The sequence below is a fragment of the Alligator mississippiensis genome, chromosome 1, assembly GCF_030867095.1.
Source record: "Alligator mississippiensis isolate rAllMis1 chromosome 1, rAllMis1, whole genome shotgun sequence".
Taxonomy (NCBI): domain Eukaryota; kingdom Metazoa; phylum Chordata; order Crocodylia; family Alligatoridae; genus Alligator; species Alligator mississippiensis.
The window spans coordinates 346,220,206-346,237,586 of NC_081824.1; positions in this window are offsets into that span (position 1 = coordinate 346,220,206).

Sequence of the window (17,381 nt, forward strand, 5' to 3'; positions counted from 1 at the left end):
TGCGTTCAATAGAGGCAGTTTAGACTAACCTGTGAAGACTGAATCTATTCAGCCTCAGGCTTTTTGATTGTCTGTACTTAGTCTATAATACAGCCTGCTAGTACTTCCTTAGCTCATAGAGCTCTTAAAAGGATGAAATCCCTTCAGGATTGGGCTCCCAGATTCTGTTGTGATTCTGGCCACATAAGTACATAAACTAAGCACTGTCATGCTGGTGTAAAACCTTTGTTACTGAGTGTGAAAATAAACCCTGTAAGTTCCTGTTATCTGGTTCTTGGTTCCTGTTATCTGGTTTGTTAATGTTAGGAATTTCAATTATTTTATTTGAAAGAATGAGTAAATACATTTTACAGGATCTACACAGGGTTCTTCTGATACAAGCTGGGGCTTAGCAGGTCTGCTTGTGACACATGGAATAAAAGATCCAGCACCTTACTGTAAAACCCCCCAGTAATACTCCACTGAAGCACTTTCAGCTAATAATCAGTGTAATCACACAATGCCTTGGGATTTACTTCTGCCCTCTCAACAACCCTCAAAAAATATACTTTAAGCAAAAGTAAGTAAAATTATATGTACTGTATAAAGTATACATTATACTTTAAATGATCTTAAACTATACCTTAAAGTGCGCTTTGGGGAAGCATAATCAGAAAAAGCAGCACTGTAGCATGAGAGACAATGAAACTTCTAAGGTAAAACTATACTTTCCCTCAAGTATATTACATTTAATGGTGTTAAAGACTTCTAAAACCTTTAAGTGGAATCTTGGAAGAAAAGATTTCACCTTGTCATTGAGTTATTGCACTTCGAGGCAGGATACAAAAGACATATATTTTGGTTAGAAAAGAAAGAAAAAAAAGAAAGAAAATTCCACAGGCAAATCTGAAGGCTAAAAGGTTTTTTAGAACTGCTCTCTTTGGGGACAGAGAGGAGGAGGATAGAGGAGGTCTACTATGTTATTCTGCCACCATATGTACATATATGATCTAAGGAAATATACTGATGAATATTGTACTTATCTTGATATTTCAATTAAGCAGTATGGATTGTTGCCTTAAAAATGAGACTCACACAGCACTGATACTAGAATACTAGTAAATGAGAATGTTGAGGACTGAAAACAGAAATAGGTAAGAAATTAAAGCAATCATGCATCAGTGAATCCTGATGAGTCTCTCAGTGGCTGAGTAGCAATGTTTGCTGCAGGGAACACTACATGAACATGTCTCTTTCACAACCAAGAGTTTATGGGCACTAGCACTACAAAGCCAGTGCATGAAAGAAAAGGATGTGGGCAGCTGAAAAAATCTGCTTATTGACAATGAATGCAGACCATAAAAATGATAGACTCTTCCAATGCAAAACAACAGTAGCTGATAACTCAGTTTGACGATGGAATTTGGATTGATGCAAATTATTTCATACTCATAAACTGCAAATTACCAGATGCTGATTGATTCTGATTTTTTCTTGGATGATTATTAATTATTTCCTGTTGTTACTGTGGTAATCCCTAGGGGCTCCAATTAGGATCATGGCCCCAAGGTGCTAGGTGCTGTACTGATGGAACTTAGAAGTTACTGTAGGTATATATCATTACCTTTATATGAAGGTTATGTGTACTGTTCCCATGACAGCCAGTTCATCATGGAATTTTATTAGAACTGTTGTCATTTGGCAATTGATATATGAAGCCCCACTAACTTGTAGTGATCACTTAATGCAACTAAACATAACATGGTAATAACGGAGGTATGGAATGAAATACTAGCAAGTCATGCCTTATGAAAAATATATGCTACTTTACAAAATTATAGAGTATAAACGGAGTACTGGACTTTAAAGCACAGGTGAAAAATATAAAGACCAAAGAGTACAGGATCATTGTTTGGAAATAACAAGAGTAGCTTTACTTATGTCCCTGGAGCTATGTTAATCTTGCCCATGACATACTACCTAAGATGTTCAATAAAATCCCATATGCAAACTAGCCATTGAGCACCAAATATTAACTAAACCCATTTAATTCTCTTTATAAATCTAGAGCTTTGCAGAGGTTTATAAAGGAAGGATAATCTTACTGAGATAAATGTTCAGACCTAACAGGTGAGTACAGGATTCGTTTGCTGGAGAATATTTTTCTGTGTTTCCAGGAAGCTGGTAAACATTTCTGTTGTTGTCCTTACAGCTGATCAAACTATTATATTCATTCACTTGCAAGTGCTTTTTAAGAATGCATGCAAGGACAATACTAGTATTATGTACTTTCTGCAGAGGGGTAGAGGAGCCATATAGCATTTCTCCTATGAAACTAATATATGTCATTGACTGGTAACACAAGCTTCCCTTCGTTAGCATTTAATTAACAACTGTAGGATATAATGCAATTTACTTTCAAACAGTCTAACATATTCTGAAATAAATACAAACCTCTCATATTGATCTTCATTTTAACAGTCTAGCTCATGAGCTCTATACAACAACTTCTATACATGGATGGGATTAGTGTAATTGTCTTTATTTATTTTGTAAAGGTATTTATTCTATATAGTATAGATGTAACTCTACCCCTTTGAAGTCAATAGGTGCTTTGCCATTAACTCCAACAGGACCAGGATATAACCCTGTGAGGTGAGTCAATCTTTCATTTTACAGCATTCAGTGAGTGCCAGAACCTTTTATCTAGCAATAGTGTTTTTAATATACAGTCAGTAGCAATGGGGCTGTAGCAGAGCTGGTTTAAATCTTCAGCTGTCTGACTTCCCAGCATAGTGCTCTAACCACTACAGCAGACCTGGGTCTTTCTGGGTGAGTGACCTAAGCACTTTGCTATTCAGGCTACAACATGGTGAGTCCCTCTTCCACCTGCTTTTTTCTCAAACTCATGCCAGTGTGTCTATATATATATGTAGCCACATAATAGTTGCCTTGACAGTGTGTAGCTCATGGTGCAGGCTCAGAATATACATGCATACTTACATGTTCATAGTGCAGGGTTAGTTGAATCACAGACTGGGCATAACTGCCAAAAATTCTATTTATATGGTTGGGAAAAAAATGGCTATTTAGGTGCAAAAAGGGGCAATAGAATTCTGACACAAGAGTGATCAGGATTAGTTTGTGAAAGGACTCAAGAACAAGAAAAGACCTAAATTTATGGAAAATGTATTTACATTTAATAATTCATCAACCTTTAATTTGCAGTCAGTGGAGACTTTTTCTTTTAGGTACTCTGTTTTGAAAATGTCTCTTTGACTCCTTTAAGTACCAAATTGCTTTGTGCTTATCGTTGTACTGTTCTCTGACTGTATTGCATGTCACACCATTTTACATTTAAAATATACAGATCCAATTGCAATCTGCCATTGGGATCACTAGGGAGGAACCTTACATTTTTGCAGTGGCATAAGCAGATGTAATTTCATTTTTTCTGTGAGACAGTAACAAGTAGCACTGCAAGTGCTCATTTGCTTCCATTGGGGTCTCCCTGTGATGAGGTACTGATCAAATTGTCGGCTAAGGCTATTTGATTATTGTTTTCTCCTGAGATACGTATACACACTACAAAACCTTTATGTTTTGTCTTTTAATTTTTTTTTCAGATTTAACCTACTTTTGTGGATTTTTTTTGTTTTATTTCCCACTGAATCTCCTTTTTTACTTTGTTCAGTGGCTTTTTGTATTGCGTGATCCTTCCTTCCTTCACTGCCTTTTGGTAAACTAATCATTTGCTACACACAATGGTGAATTATATATGGCATTACATAATGTATATTTAACGTTCCTATAGGCACCAACAGCACTGTGAGCCAAATTTACATTTCGTTGTTGAAATCATCATTCCTTACATATACCCAGTATGATAAAACATCAAAAGAACAATGATGTACCCTGTCCCTGGAATATGAAATACTGTACATTTTCTAGAACTGTGCATAATAATGAGTTCTGGGATGCACATGTAGTAAAACTCACCAATTTTTCATAATGTTTCCCTCTGTAACTCCAGCAAATTAAGTGTGAAGATAAAAATAGGCAAACTCTTGAATTCCTCTGAGTTCTGATGCTAGTATAACTAAACCTACCTTTCTTTATAAGGGAGCTTCTTATGTGGCTTCACTCAACCCAGACCTCATTGACTTTTGTATTCTGAACCTTTCAGACAATATCATCTGACATCCATACTACTTTGGCATGTCAAACAATATCTATCTTACCTAATTCAATCCATCAGTCTGTCATATTTTGCATTTATATAACACCTTCATCTAACAAGATGCTTTCGCAGCTTCAATTAACTTAGGTTTCTAACAACCCTGTGAGGTACAGATGAGGAAAATGAGACAGAAAGAAATTAAGTGATTTGCCCAAGGTCACAGACTGAAACAAAGTAAAAAATAAACCCCGTTCTCTTGACTCTCAGGTCTGGGCATTAAACCGTAAGGCCACCTTTTCCAATTTGTCTATCTACTCTGCCCATGATGGGCAAAGCGTCAAGATATTTTAAACTCCAGTAGATTTCCAAAGACTCAGTACAGCTTGCTCCATGCCCCCAGCCTGGCCAACTGACAAAACTTTTCTTCGGAACTGGTTGAAATGTAACAGAGGCATTTTTTCCCCTTTTTTGTCAACAAAAAGTGTAAGAATTTCTCAGACTTCGTTATACTTGTCTTACCTCTTTTCTCATTCTCTTTTGCCTTTTTTCTCCTTTCTTCTTTTTCCTCCCCTTTTCTCACAAACAACACAATGGAAAGAGTGAAAAAAGAAATAGGGTAAGTAATGTAAAGAGGAAAAAAGAGAATTCCAAAACAGAAAAATCAGGTGAAAGTTCTTTTGAAAACTTTGAAATAAAAATATGTACTGGATTTTTACCACCTCTATTGTAACTAACTTCACATTGCTTCCCCAGCAGGATCTCTGACCTTTTGTAGTGACCCAGCTAGTTGCAGCATTGGAAGCTGTTCCTGCTATTGTAAGGACCCTCCTATCATTCTCTAGTAGTTAGATCCTCAACGAGGTTCTCCATATCCTTTCCTTTCTGTTAGGGGAAGGCCCACAACTTCCAATCTCTTCTGCTTTGCATTACAACCTGGCCTGTATGACAAGTTGAGCATTCTGCTTCCATCTCTAGAGGAAAGTTAAATTTTCTCTAGTGCACGGATGGGCAAAATGTGGCCTGCAGGCTGGATGCGGCCTGCCAGGCCATTCTATCTGGCCCATGGGTCCCTTAAAAAGATTAGAAAATTAATATTTATTTGCCCCTGGCTGCCTGTCATGCGGCCCTCGATGGCTTGCCAAAACTCAGTAAGCAGCCCTTCGCTCAAAATAATGGCCTGCACCAGCTCTAGTGGCATCTCTCTAGTGAAGGCAGCTCTAGATTTCATCATGCCTATGTTTAAATGCCATACTGATCTGAAGCTTCTCTCTGAACTGTTGCCTAAAAATCTGTGGAGGCAATGGAGAAGGCAAAATAGGTGCACTCAAAAGGAGAAGCCTTAGTCTAGTGTTAAATGTGAAAGAGAGTAGTATCTGTCTCAGCAGAAGGTCTGATGCCAAACTTTCCATGCTCTCATATTCAGAGGAACAAAAGATCATAGAATCTTAGGATCTTAAGAAAGTAAGGCTGGAAGGGACCTCACAAGATCATCTAATCTAGTTTCTTGCTCAAGGCAGGATCACCTCTGACTAAACCAGATCATCCACGTGCCTATCTAACCTGATCTTGAAAACTTCCAAGAATGGAGAATCCATAATTTCTCTAGGTAGCCCATTTCAATGCTTTACCATCCATATATTCAGAAAGTTCCTCCTCATCTCCAACCTAAATTTCCCCAACAGTAGTTTGAGGACATTGCTCTTAGTCCTGTCCTAATCTATCTCCATCCTCCTTGTAATCTCCCTTCAAGTATTTGGAGACTGTTATCAAATCCCCCCTCAGCCTTCCCTTTTCCAGACCAAATAACTCTAATTCTTTCAGCCTCTCCTCATAAGTCTTGGGTGAGGAAGCTCTGAGAGGCTCTACTAGGGAAAAGTGTTTTAAATGCATCAATTTGGCTGCATCCAGATGAGCACAGATGTTTGGTCCCCTGGAGAACACCCATGCCATACAGGCTTTGGTGAGTGGAAAATTACCCCAGGGGCGGTAGGGGAGGCTGGGGCCAGCACTGTGCTGGGGCCAGCAGCATTACCTGGGGTCCTGGGGGCCTTCTGCGGCTGTGGCTGCAGAGATCCTGCAGGGTGGAGTCTAGCAAGCAGCTGCAGTGGAGCTTCAGGCAGCCTGGCTCTGCTTTTCAGCAGCTCATGCTGCCTGTGTGTGTGCTGCTCCAGTTTATTTTTCCATGGTATTTGTATGTCAAAGCAGCTCCAACTGAAGCCATGGTTCCAGGGGTCAAAAAAAACCTGCAGAAAAAATAACATAGCAGTGCATGCACAGGCTCCTTCACCTTCCTTGCAGCACAAAGGACACCTCAGTGTATGGTATGAGGAGCTGCAGACATGCTTGCAGTGCCACATCTCTCACAGCTGCACTTGTCTGGATGTGCCTTTTAAGTCTAAAAATGAGTTACTTTTCCACTTTGGGAATGGATTGGATTCAGGATGGATTTTACTATTAATTAATTAATTAATTAATTCTTGTAATCTATCTGAAGGATAAAGAAATCACAGAAGTTAGAGATGCAAAAAATCCTTGGGACAGGTCCATTACTTCATTTCTGTGGAGGAGCGAGCACTAGCTGCTAAGCTTGTGCCACCTGGACCTGGCTTCAGCTGGAGCTGCACTGACATACAAGTATGGCATTGGTGGGTGCTTGTCCACGTGACACCTCTCCTGTTACCACGTTACACTTTTCCTGTCTCCACATGACAAAAATCGCCATTAAGCTAGCTAAATAGCGTCTGTGTATCTGTGTTGTCAGCTGATTTTATCATTTTTTTTTTTTATTGTGGTAATTTAAAACACCTCCAACATGTTTTAGCTCTTGAATTTCTTCCATGAGGTTTTTTTTATCATTTTCAATTTTCAACGTGGATCTGACTTATGTCCAAAAACATGATTTTCCCTGCTTTGCAACTATTACACCAACAGGTGCCACTTGGGTTCACTCAGTAATCCGTGGAAATCCATTGAATGTCTATTGCAAGACTTCAACAAGTCTCCTGGTGCTAATCTTGCAAATTTTTACTGGTGATTTAGTTCAAGGTTCAGATTTATGAAAAATACAACTTTTTTGATTTCCAAAAATTTTTTTTCCCTGTGTTTGAGGGGGACCAGCAGGGCTGGGAGGGTACAGATAACCTGGGTGGTAAATGTAACCTGGGTGGTACTCAGATGAAGTACCCTCTCTCCAATTGAAGGGGTTTAGCAGGTATTAGTGTGCTGTGGGAGGGGTAGCCGCTTATGGGAGAGCAGGTGACTTCATGCCAGTTGAAGACTTGACAGAGCAGGGCTCTGACATATTCTGGGCATTTATAGATTTCATAGATTTCATAGACGTTAGGGCTGGAAGGGACCTCGGAAGATCATCGAGTCCAGCCCTCACCTGAAGGGCAGGAAGTCAGCTGGGGTCATAAGATCCCAGCAAGATAAGCATCCAATTTACTCTTGAAGGTGTTCAATGTAGGCGCTTGAACCACCTCTGATGGCAGGCTATTCCAGACCTTGGGGGCTCGGACAGTAAAGAAATTCTTCCTTATGTCCAGTCAGAAGCAGTCTTGCAGGAGTATGTAACCATTTGACCTCGTCATCCCTTGGGGTGCTCTGGTGAACAAACATTCCCCCGATACTGGTGGTCACCCCCGATAAACTTATAGGTAGCCACCAGATCACCCCTGAGCCTGCGCTTTTCCAGGCTAAAGAGCCCCATAGCTCTCAGCCTGTCATCGTAGGGTCTGTTTTCCTGACCTCTGATCATGCGCGTGGCTCTTCTCTGGACTCTGTCAAGCTTCTCCACATCCTTTTTGAATTGTGGGGCCCAAAACTGGATGCAGTACTCCAGCTGCGGCCTCACTAAGGCCGAGTACAAGGGGAGAATGATGTCCCGGGATTTGCTTGAGAAGCATCTATGGATGCAAGCCAGCGTTTTGGTCACTTTACTAGCCACAGCATCACATGGAAGGCTCATGTTCATCTTGTGGTCAATGATGACCCCCAAGTCTCTTTCTCATTCTTTATCTTCATTCCACCCCCAACATACCCTTTTATTTTTCCTTACAGGATGCAATTGAACAGGAGATGGCTACACCAGCTCTGAAAAAAATCACCAACTAAACTCTTCTGTCAGTTGGTAATTTTTCATTATTGGTTTCTGAGCAATTGAAATCCATTTTTTGTCACTTCCATAGCACAGGACTAGTCTCTAAAACACATTCTCTAGCATCCTGTTTAGTATTGTCTGGGTGTGTCTACATGACACGTTTACTGATGAGTTGCCTAATTAGCTCTGCAGTAAACATCTCAGCATCTACACGTGCAATGCTGTTGAGACAAAGTAAACCAATTTATTCCACTGCAGGTTAGTATATCTAAACACAAGTATTATCCTATAGTGGAGTTTTTCACTCCACACAACACACATGTAGATGCTGATGGGGCTGGCTAGGGCAGGAGGGTGCTTCATTCAGCTAGCCTCACATTGAAGTAGCCTTGTGTCCCAGCCAGCCCCTCCACAGCATGTTGAGTCAGGTCAGAGCAGCCCTGGGCTGGCAGGCTGACCCCTGGGCCCCGTGCCAGCTTTGAGTGCTCTGACCTGTGCTTTAGTTCTGGGCACACGTTCAAATGTGGCGCGTGGGATCAATAAACTGTGGCATGATATGTGCCAAGTTTATTGCTGCGCATTAATTGCACATGTAGATGTGCCCTTTCAGAAGTACTTGAGAATATTTTCAATGTCAAGAAGATCAAATTATAAAAGGAAAAACTGGTAACTTTCTTAAATGCCTACATAACACAGAAAAGAACACACATCCCTTTTATTATTTTTCAGCACAAATCATCAGAAATAATCTGCTTTTTATGATAGAAAATCAAGATTTGTACTCTGAAGTAAAGGAAATACGTAAGTTAAAAATGGTAGTGTGGGCACTGTAACTGCTTACAAAGTAATGGTATCTCCATACACCATACTCATCACAATTAAAGGAAAAAATATTTTCTATTTTAAATGGTTACTATTCATGAAATGTTTATACAAATATGAAACAAATAATTATGACTAACACATTGTCTAATAAAGATGAAAAGGATGAAAATCCTTATGAATTTTTAATCCAAAAATAAAGAACATTAACAAGGCTTAATTATATCATCAAATATTTAAAATTACCTTCTACACTAAATTCTATTTGTATTTAATACATTTATTTTTTAAATATCTGTAACATTTTTATGAGGTTGGTACATAAGGCATTATCTGCTGCTACAACAAAAGGCATCTTGACTTAATGTATTCAACATCTTGATCAAACTTTCCATTTTGTTTATTTTTAAGATAAATCAACAACCTTTGTACACTGTATTAAAATTTATACTTTTCCTATGTAGTTGGATACATAATTAATACCATTACAGATACAAAAATGAAACTGTACTTGTTAGAGAAAAAGCTCACATAGACCCAGTTCTTCATATCCTTCATATTCATGCTTTTTCGTGTGGTCATAATTTATGCAGTCATCCTCCCATCCATTTTCTCTGATGGCACTCCCTGGTGTCTATCCACCCTGTGTTGATCCATCTATCCCACCATTCTTTTACCTCTGGTGCCCAACATTGTTTGCAGACATTGTCTCAGACTTGATGCAGTCATTTTAGTGTAAGCACATGATCAGAGCTGTTCGCAGGCTGTTTGGGGAATCTCTCTTGGTTTGCACTGAGGACCAATGCAAATTGGTTACATTGCTAAATGTCTGGTCTTTGATACGTGCTGAGGGAGAACAAGGGGGAAGAGCATGCTTCCTGGCAATGGTCATGGGCTCATTATGGTGGCCCTGCAACATCTTAGGGACCAGGATCCCACGGTGCTAGGTACTAAACAAACCCAGAACAACAAATAAAAAAATCTGTCCCAATCAATCTGCTTATGACACCAAAGCACCAGTGCAGTTTATTGCAACTCAGCACAGTAACATGCCTGTTTATGTACAGCCTAAGAATGGCCCAGCAAAACAGATTCAGTTCAGAAGCTAGGCACATCATTTGATAGATGTATGTGAAAAAATGATGTCTAAATAGCTATAATCACAAAATGCCTAGTTGTAGGCAATGTTATTACTCTCTGACTTTCATGAACAACTGAGATAGTTTATTAATTAAAAACAGAAACCATCTGATTTATGAAAGCTAAACTAGAGTGTTTTAAAATATTGCTCCAGGCATATTTCACCCCATGTAAATCTGATTTGTTGACATCAGATACCATACTCTATATAACATACCAAACTCATGTCCCCCCAGCCCAGTGTTTTGCAGCATGCTAATATAATTGATTTGCAGTAGCATGTGTGCATCCTAGCAAAAAGGAGAGAAGGATCAAAACAAACAGAAGGGGTTGGGTTTTTTTTGAATATATAGAACTCAGGCAGCCTCTGACAGTAAATTTGAGAAAACCATGCTTCCCCACCACCATGAGTTCATGAAGGTTAGTAGATTTAGAAGAAGTTAATTAACAGCAAGGGAAACTTTAAAGAGAGGAGAAAAAAACTGACTAGCAAAAACCTTTGTTTCTTAATTATGCTTTGGAATTTCTCTCCCCTGGATTCTCCTTGTCTACTGACGGACAAACCTTATGCAGTTCAGAGTTTATGTTGTGTTCAAATAAGCTGCCAAGTGTGCAGAAGCTTGTTTGAAACTTATCCAAAGTGTCCAAAAGTTCTTATTTGTCTAAAAAGACTCCAGTTTTCCAGTATTTCCAGCTTTGCTTTGGGACAGAAGTTCATAGTTCTGGGGTAACTCAAAATGAAAAATTTTGCAACAAAAAATGTAGTCGAGTGTCAAGATGCAAATGACTTTGGTTTGGATGGTGGGTAGAGGCTCAGTGTTAGGGTGAGAATATTTATTTTATTTGCAATATGTTTGTGGGAGCATGCCTTCCACGCTCCAGGGGAGTCCTGAATGGGGACCAACAAGAAGAAAGCTGCCAGACCCTAAGAAGGAAGTGGTGGGAAGGGCCGTGGGAGCTGCTCACCAGCTGGAGGATGCCTTGGCAGTGTCAGAAGAGTGGAGGACAAGCTCCATGCAGCCTCCAGTCTGCTTTAAAAGGGAGGCAGTCAGCTACTTCCAGTTTGGCTGGAAGCAGCAAGCCAGCTTTAAAAGAAAGCCTGCAATCAGATGGAGGCAGTCAAGCCAGGGAAGACCGGTGAAGGCAGCCATGCCTGCACACCAGGGAAGACTGGCATGAGCCTTCTTGCAAGCTCACCGGAGAAGACCAGCAGCGGCAGTCATGCCTGCATGTCAAGGAAGACTGGCACGAGCTTGGGAGCCAAAAAGAGGAAAGTGGCTGGCTGAGAGAGCAAGATTGGCCCGGCATAGGCAGTCTACTCCAGAGAGGGGATATACGCCAAGCAGTTTAAGTCCAGTCACGTGGAGGAGTGACTGGCCAAAGGGAAACCAGAGTGAGACCCAGACTGCGGTTTTCCTGAAAAAGGTCTACGACAAGGAACGGAGATACAGTACTGGAAAACATCTAATCAATAATCATGAGTCTATTAATAATAGTTTCCTTTCTAAATTACGATAAGACATTATTGAACTAACTGAATGATTATAATGATTGACATTAAATCCATATAAAAGGACTTTAAGCTTTTTCAAGTGGTTGGTGAGTGGACAGGGTAAATGGGGAGGTAGGAGCCCCGAGGAAGCAGCCATTAATCTTGTGTGAAGACCTTAACTTGGGTGAAGCTTTCCAGTCTAAAAAATAAAATCCAAGTTGTGGTGGGTCAGAACGGAGGCCTAGCATACAGGCGTAGGTATTAAAATAAGCATTAGCTGTTGAACAAAGCCCCAGAGGATGAGGACTAGATTCATTGGTTACAATGTTTTATCCCTACTCAAAACTTACCTCAGATAAAACCTCTGGGCTACACTTAACTGGGGCATATCAACACCACCTCTGGCCCATGCTGCTAGTGGTGGTTGTCTATCATTATCAAAGATAATAGACTGCAATATCTTTTCCACATTAATTTTGACTATGAGCTCTCATATGGGCAGTATCCAATTTTCACAAGGACTATTATCTCCTATGTCACAACCTGATTCTATTGTGAGGGTTTGTGGGGTGTCATGAATGTTTTCTTGTGTTTATTTCAGTGATATGGTATGGTGGTCTTGTTATGCTGCACCCATCGAAGTTGCTTTTCTCATTGCATAGGGTATGTTCCGCTGCTTGCATATAGCTTTATGATTTTGTACTTGGTTTAGATAAGGAGCTTAGGGGTGCATACTCAAAGAAAGAGAGGGCGTGTAACTGCTGAATACTTCTAGCTACTGTGATATTAGGGCAAGGACAATTGCTACTCCCAATCACAGACATAAGGGGCCCTGGTAGGATGGCTGCCCAAGCTGTTGGCTGTTTATAATGGGAAAAAAACAGCTGCACAATAACGAAGACTTTTGAGAGAAATGGCCTATTAGCCAGAGGAATGCCAGGTGTCCAGGGAGAGAAATTTCTGAAGGATTTGGGAGACTTATGAGGAATTGGAACATTACTGATGCAGGGGGGAATGGCTTGGAGATATTATAAGATCTCATAAGCAGCCAAGGTCTTATGGATTTTTATCAGGCTGGTGAAGGATTCATGACCCCAACAGCTGGGGCTGGTAGAATCAGCAGGAACGCTCTTCTCTTAAAAACACTGACAAGATTCTCAAGTTGCTAAGTGGTAGCTACAGGAGAGGAGAGGGTAAGAATTTCTGTCTTTTTTGTTCTGTTTCTAAACCTAGGGTCAGTCTTTCTTGTGTATTTTTTTCCTTATATATGAAATCCTTTTGTTGTTTTGTCTACTTATTAGTTGCCTGTTGCAGAGTTATCTCTGTGCAAGTGATACTTGAGGCTTGCCCATTCAATAGTAAGAAGGACGTGAAATTTTTTCCACAGCCCAAAGTAGAGGTCACCTGAGGCTGGCAGAGATTCCTTTGCTTCATCTGTGAGATCCACTCTAAGGGCAGTGGAGCTTGTTGGGGTAAGGTGTTATCTCAGGGTAAGCTTTGGTCTGTTCCTTGGGACAAGTGGCAGGACAGTGGGGAGAAATGCAGGACTCTGGTGGTACCTCGTGGATGGGTTTGTGACATGCCACACAGAACAATAAATGTCAGAATGACCCAAAGGAAGCAGTGCAATGAAGTCTGATATTCTCAGTCCATGCACATTGAACCTAAAATGGATGCAAGTTGGCCATCTCAGAGCCACTACATATATAATAGCTATGTGTGTTCATAGGTGTTTCCTTTTATATTTGCTAGCAAACCCGAAAAAAGAAAGGTGGGAGAGTGAATCACCTAGAGCTGAGAGACAGAGAGAGTAATAGTTGCATGTGACCCTAATAACCCTTCTCCACAACAGGCTCAGAGTCTGAGCCAAAGCCAAATCCCTGCAGCTCTAATATCATGTTGTTCTTCAGAAAGTGTTAATTTGCCGGACAGTTCCCAAGTGACACTGGACATAGCAGCAACAACAGCAGGAAGAGCAGTAGCAGTCTGCTCCACACTGCTGATGTTATAGATCCAGCAGAGCCTTGTTGAGAAGATCTATAAAGGAGACTGTGCCCAGCATTTTCCTTTGTGATACCCCTTTTAAATGATCAGTGTCCAAACTGAGTTTCAACATCAAAACACTCCTTTTTGCTATTTACCTTTTTGAATGTACTGAAACATGCTGGAATCAAGCAAGATATCTCCAAGATTAAAACAAAACATCTAGTGTGTTTCAGATACATGCTCACCTCAGTCTCTAAACATACACTCATAACATTACATGCATCTCAGATAGTAAAAGAACCCAGTCCCAGTCGTTGGGATGTACAGTCAGTACAGTCCTGCAAGGTACAATGCATTCTGGCCCCAAGCCAGCCAAGCATACGCTTCACCTTCAGCATATGATTAGTATCAATGAAACCTTCAAATGCAGCCTATGGGCTTGTCTTCATCCTTCCTGAAGCTAATTCCTGCGGCTTGCTGAAGGCTCGTGGACAAACAATGGAGCAAGGAGGAAGCAACTGGTTAACAAAGAATCTGTAGGCTAAAATCTATTTCAAGACAAACAATACTGAAGAATTAACAAATACATAAAAACAACAGGCACCGTGTTGTGAAAAATGGAAAGGGATCTTTGTTGAATAAAACTGTGCATTTGTGAATAATTTACTCGCTCATAGTAATGAGATATGAATGGGATTCTGGGGCTGCCTGCACCCTAGTAAATGCATAGAAAATAAATCCAGATCTACCTGTCTGGTACCTTGAGTCTCAATAGATTAGAGGTCTTCATTTGCTACTTAATAAATGTTCTTTTATTAAAGTCACTTATTTGTTTTAGAGATGAATGATTATTTTTTAGGAAAAAATACATCACTTTGTAGAATGTGTTTTAGCACTGATTTTTTTTTAAAGGCAGTCCCTATAAAACCTTGATGCCATATTATTTCTCAATGAAATATAACGTTTAAAGTATTTAGTGGATTTTACAGCTGTCTTAAGTTCCTAAGTATCCAAACTGCCATCCTCATGTCACTGCTTCCTGGGAGGGAGGTAGAAGTTATCTTTGGCTTAGCACCTTAATTAAATGTTGTCAGTGCTTTCAGGAAAGCTGAACCAAGAAGGCAGCAGAGGTGGGTAGGGAGTTCTGGATTAAAACAGCCCCCACACTTAATTAACAGGATCTGCCAAAGCACCAAGCCCCGATCCCCACCTGTAAGGGAATAGCAGCTTCAGGAGTTTAGGGACCAAGTTAAAATAAGGGAATAGCTAATTCAATAATTAAAACATGTAAAAATGTATTAATTACATTAAAAATAGTTTGAAACAGCTACCTAATACTATTGTAGACCTCTGAATTGAATGATCGTGGGTTCAGCTATTAGCCCTTCTCTGTTGGGTGCTTTTAACCTAGGAAGACACATTATTTTTAATATCACTTGCAAATTCCCTGGTGAGCCTGCAGGTGGAGATGGAGGGGAGAAACTCCCCATTAGAAGTGCTGGAACCTTCCTTTTTATGCATTTATCTGAGCCTAAAGGAAGAAAAAATAGTTCAAACAAACTCTTCTGCGGCTACTTTATTTCAGCACATATGTGACCTAGATAAGATCATTATCTAACAGCTTGGAGTTAAGTTGAAGTTATATAGTTGTTTTTAATAGGAAAAAATAGTTATAATTTAATGTAATCTGTGTTTGTGAAATTGCTGTAGTATATTTCTCAGACTGGGAGCTTGAAGGCGTAAAGGGCAGATTCAAACAAATTTTCCAATGGGGTCAGATAAAATGTCTGTTTTAAATTACAAAGCTTAGGGAGCAGTATTGCCAAGAAGTGGCTTTATACTTCCATAAAATGTTTATTTTTAATAGTGAGAGTAATTACCATTGGACCAGTTTACTTACCGATGTGGTAGGCTTTCAGCCAACTGAAGTTTTAAAATCAAAGGTGAATGTTTTGTTTTGTCACAACCCTACTAGAAGATATTTTGTAAAGCTGAAGTAAGAGAAAGATTCAGTCATTGCTAATAAAAAATGTGAAAATTTTATGTGGGTCAGACTTAATGATCACAGTGGTTCTTTCTAGCATTAAAATCCATTAATCTATGATTAATTAAGAAACAATTCCATGTGCTGAAAGCTTCTTCAGCCAATAGTCACAGATTTCATCCATGACATAGAATGTCACTCGTATCTGCTTACAGAAGAGGACCCATTACCATACTCCTATATGCTGCAAAGTCAGGAATTCTTTGAGCCTGTGCATCACACAGAGAAACTTCTGCTAGTTATGGTGTCCACAAGTAAGCAGGAAGTAGATGGTGGGTAGATCAGAATGCCCCTATTTTTCCCCCTCCCATGGAAAACTTCCTTCATGTAAGATCCTAGAAGAAATATGATTTAATTGGAGTCATGCCTCCCTGAAGCTAGAGGGAGAGCCTGATGGAGCCTGTGTGTGAAAGCAATGGCCTCCCAAGCTCATGGGCCTCAAGTCAACTGTTTAACCTCTCTTGAGTCATGGAGTCTAAACTACTCTCTCTTTCCCTCTCCCTCTCTGTTTTAGAGGATGGGTTTCACAATCAATCAACTAATAGAATACATGGTATAACTGGTTAAGAAAACTTTGTTTTCCTCACCTACGTACCTCCTGTTTTTATTTTTTTTCTTCACAAAAGAAGGTGTTATGGCCATTGAATATTAGGCCCATGTAGACATTTTTTTGTTTGTTTGTGGGTTTGGTACTTTTGGCCTGTACCACAGGAATCCTACTCCATACAGGGTGCAGGTAGAATTAGAATCATATTTGGCAGAGTCCTTATTTCAGGGTTTTCCCTTCCAAACTCCAGTTCTGGAAGAAAGTGCTGAATGCCCCCTGCTGCCTTTTGGTATGTTCAAATTATTTTCCTCACACTAAAAATTTTAAGAACCAGAGCACTCTCCTTGTCCCTTAATCTGAGCATGTTCAATGGAAGGGGATATATCAAGGGATACTGCTGGTGTCAAGTTTACTACTGTAACAGGGCAGTTTGGCTCTTTAAGGGTAGGAACTGAACTGTGTGGCATTAACTACCAATTTAAAGCCCAAGTAGGGAATCTGAGCTGGGAGAAGGAGCAGTTTGTGGGCAGGAAGCAAAGTGAAACCCAGAAGAGCTCACCTCCAGGAAAGGTAAGAGATAAATGGCCCTCACTTGCCACCAAGCTAAAGGCTGAAGGTTTGCTTTGCTCATTTAGTTGTTTGTTTGGACCCAGGATTATTATTTTATGTTGTAAAGATGGGTTTAGGGGCTCCCAAGGGGGCAAAGCCAAACAGCAAGGTTGCAGGCACCCAAGCCTGCTTGTGAACTATTATTTGGACTATCCAAAAAATTCCTAAGGGGGCAAAGCCCAACTACATGGCAGCAACCTGCTTCCAGCTACCCTCAAATCAGCTAGTTCCTGGGGTGGAGGTTCTTCCTTTGTGACTCCCAGGTGGGCTTGATTCCTTCCTTCCTTGCGTACCTAAATTAGAAGTAGTGGAGAAGAGGGAGGAGGGTAAAGTCTTTGACTCACTAGAAAGTTCACTGAAGTTATTTTGAGTCAGCATGATTACCAAGGGTATTTGCGGAGCTAGCTGAGTGTACAATCTGGCCCTTTTAATTTCAGCTGAAGTTAATGAAGTGAGAGTTGTGTAAGACAGGTGCAGGTCAAA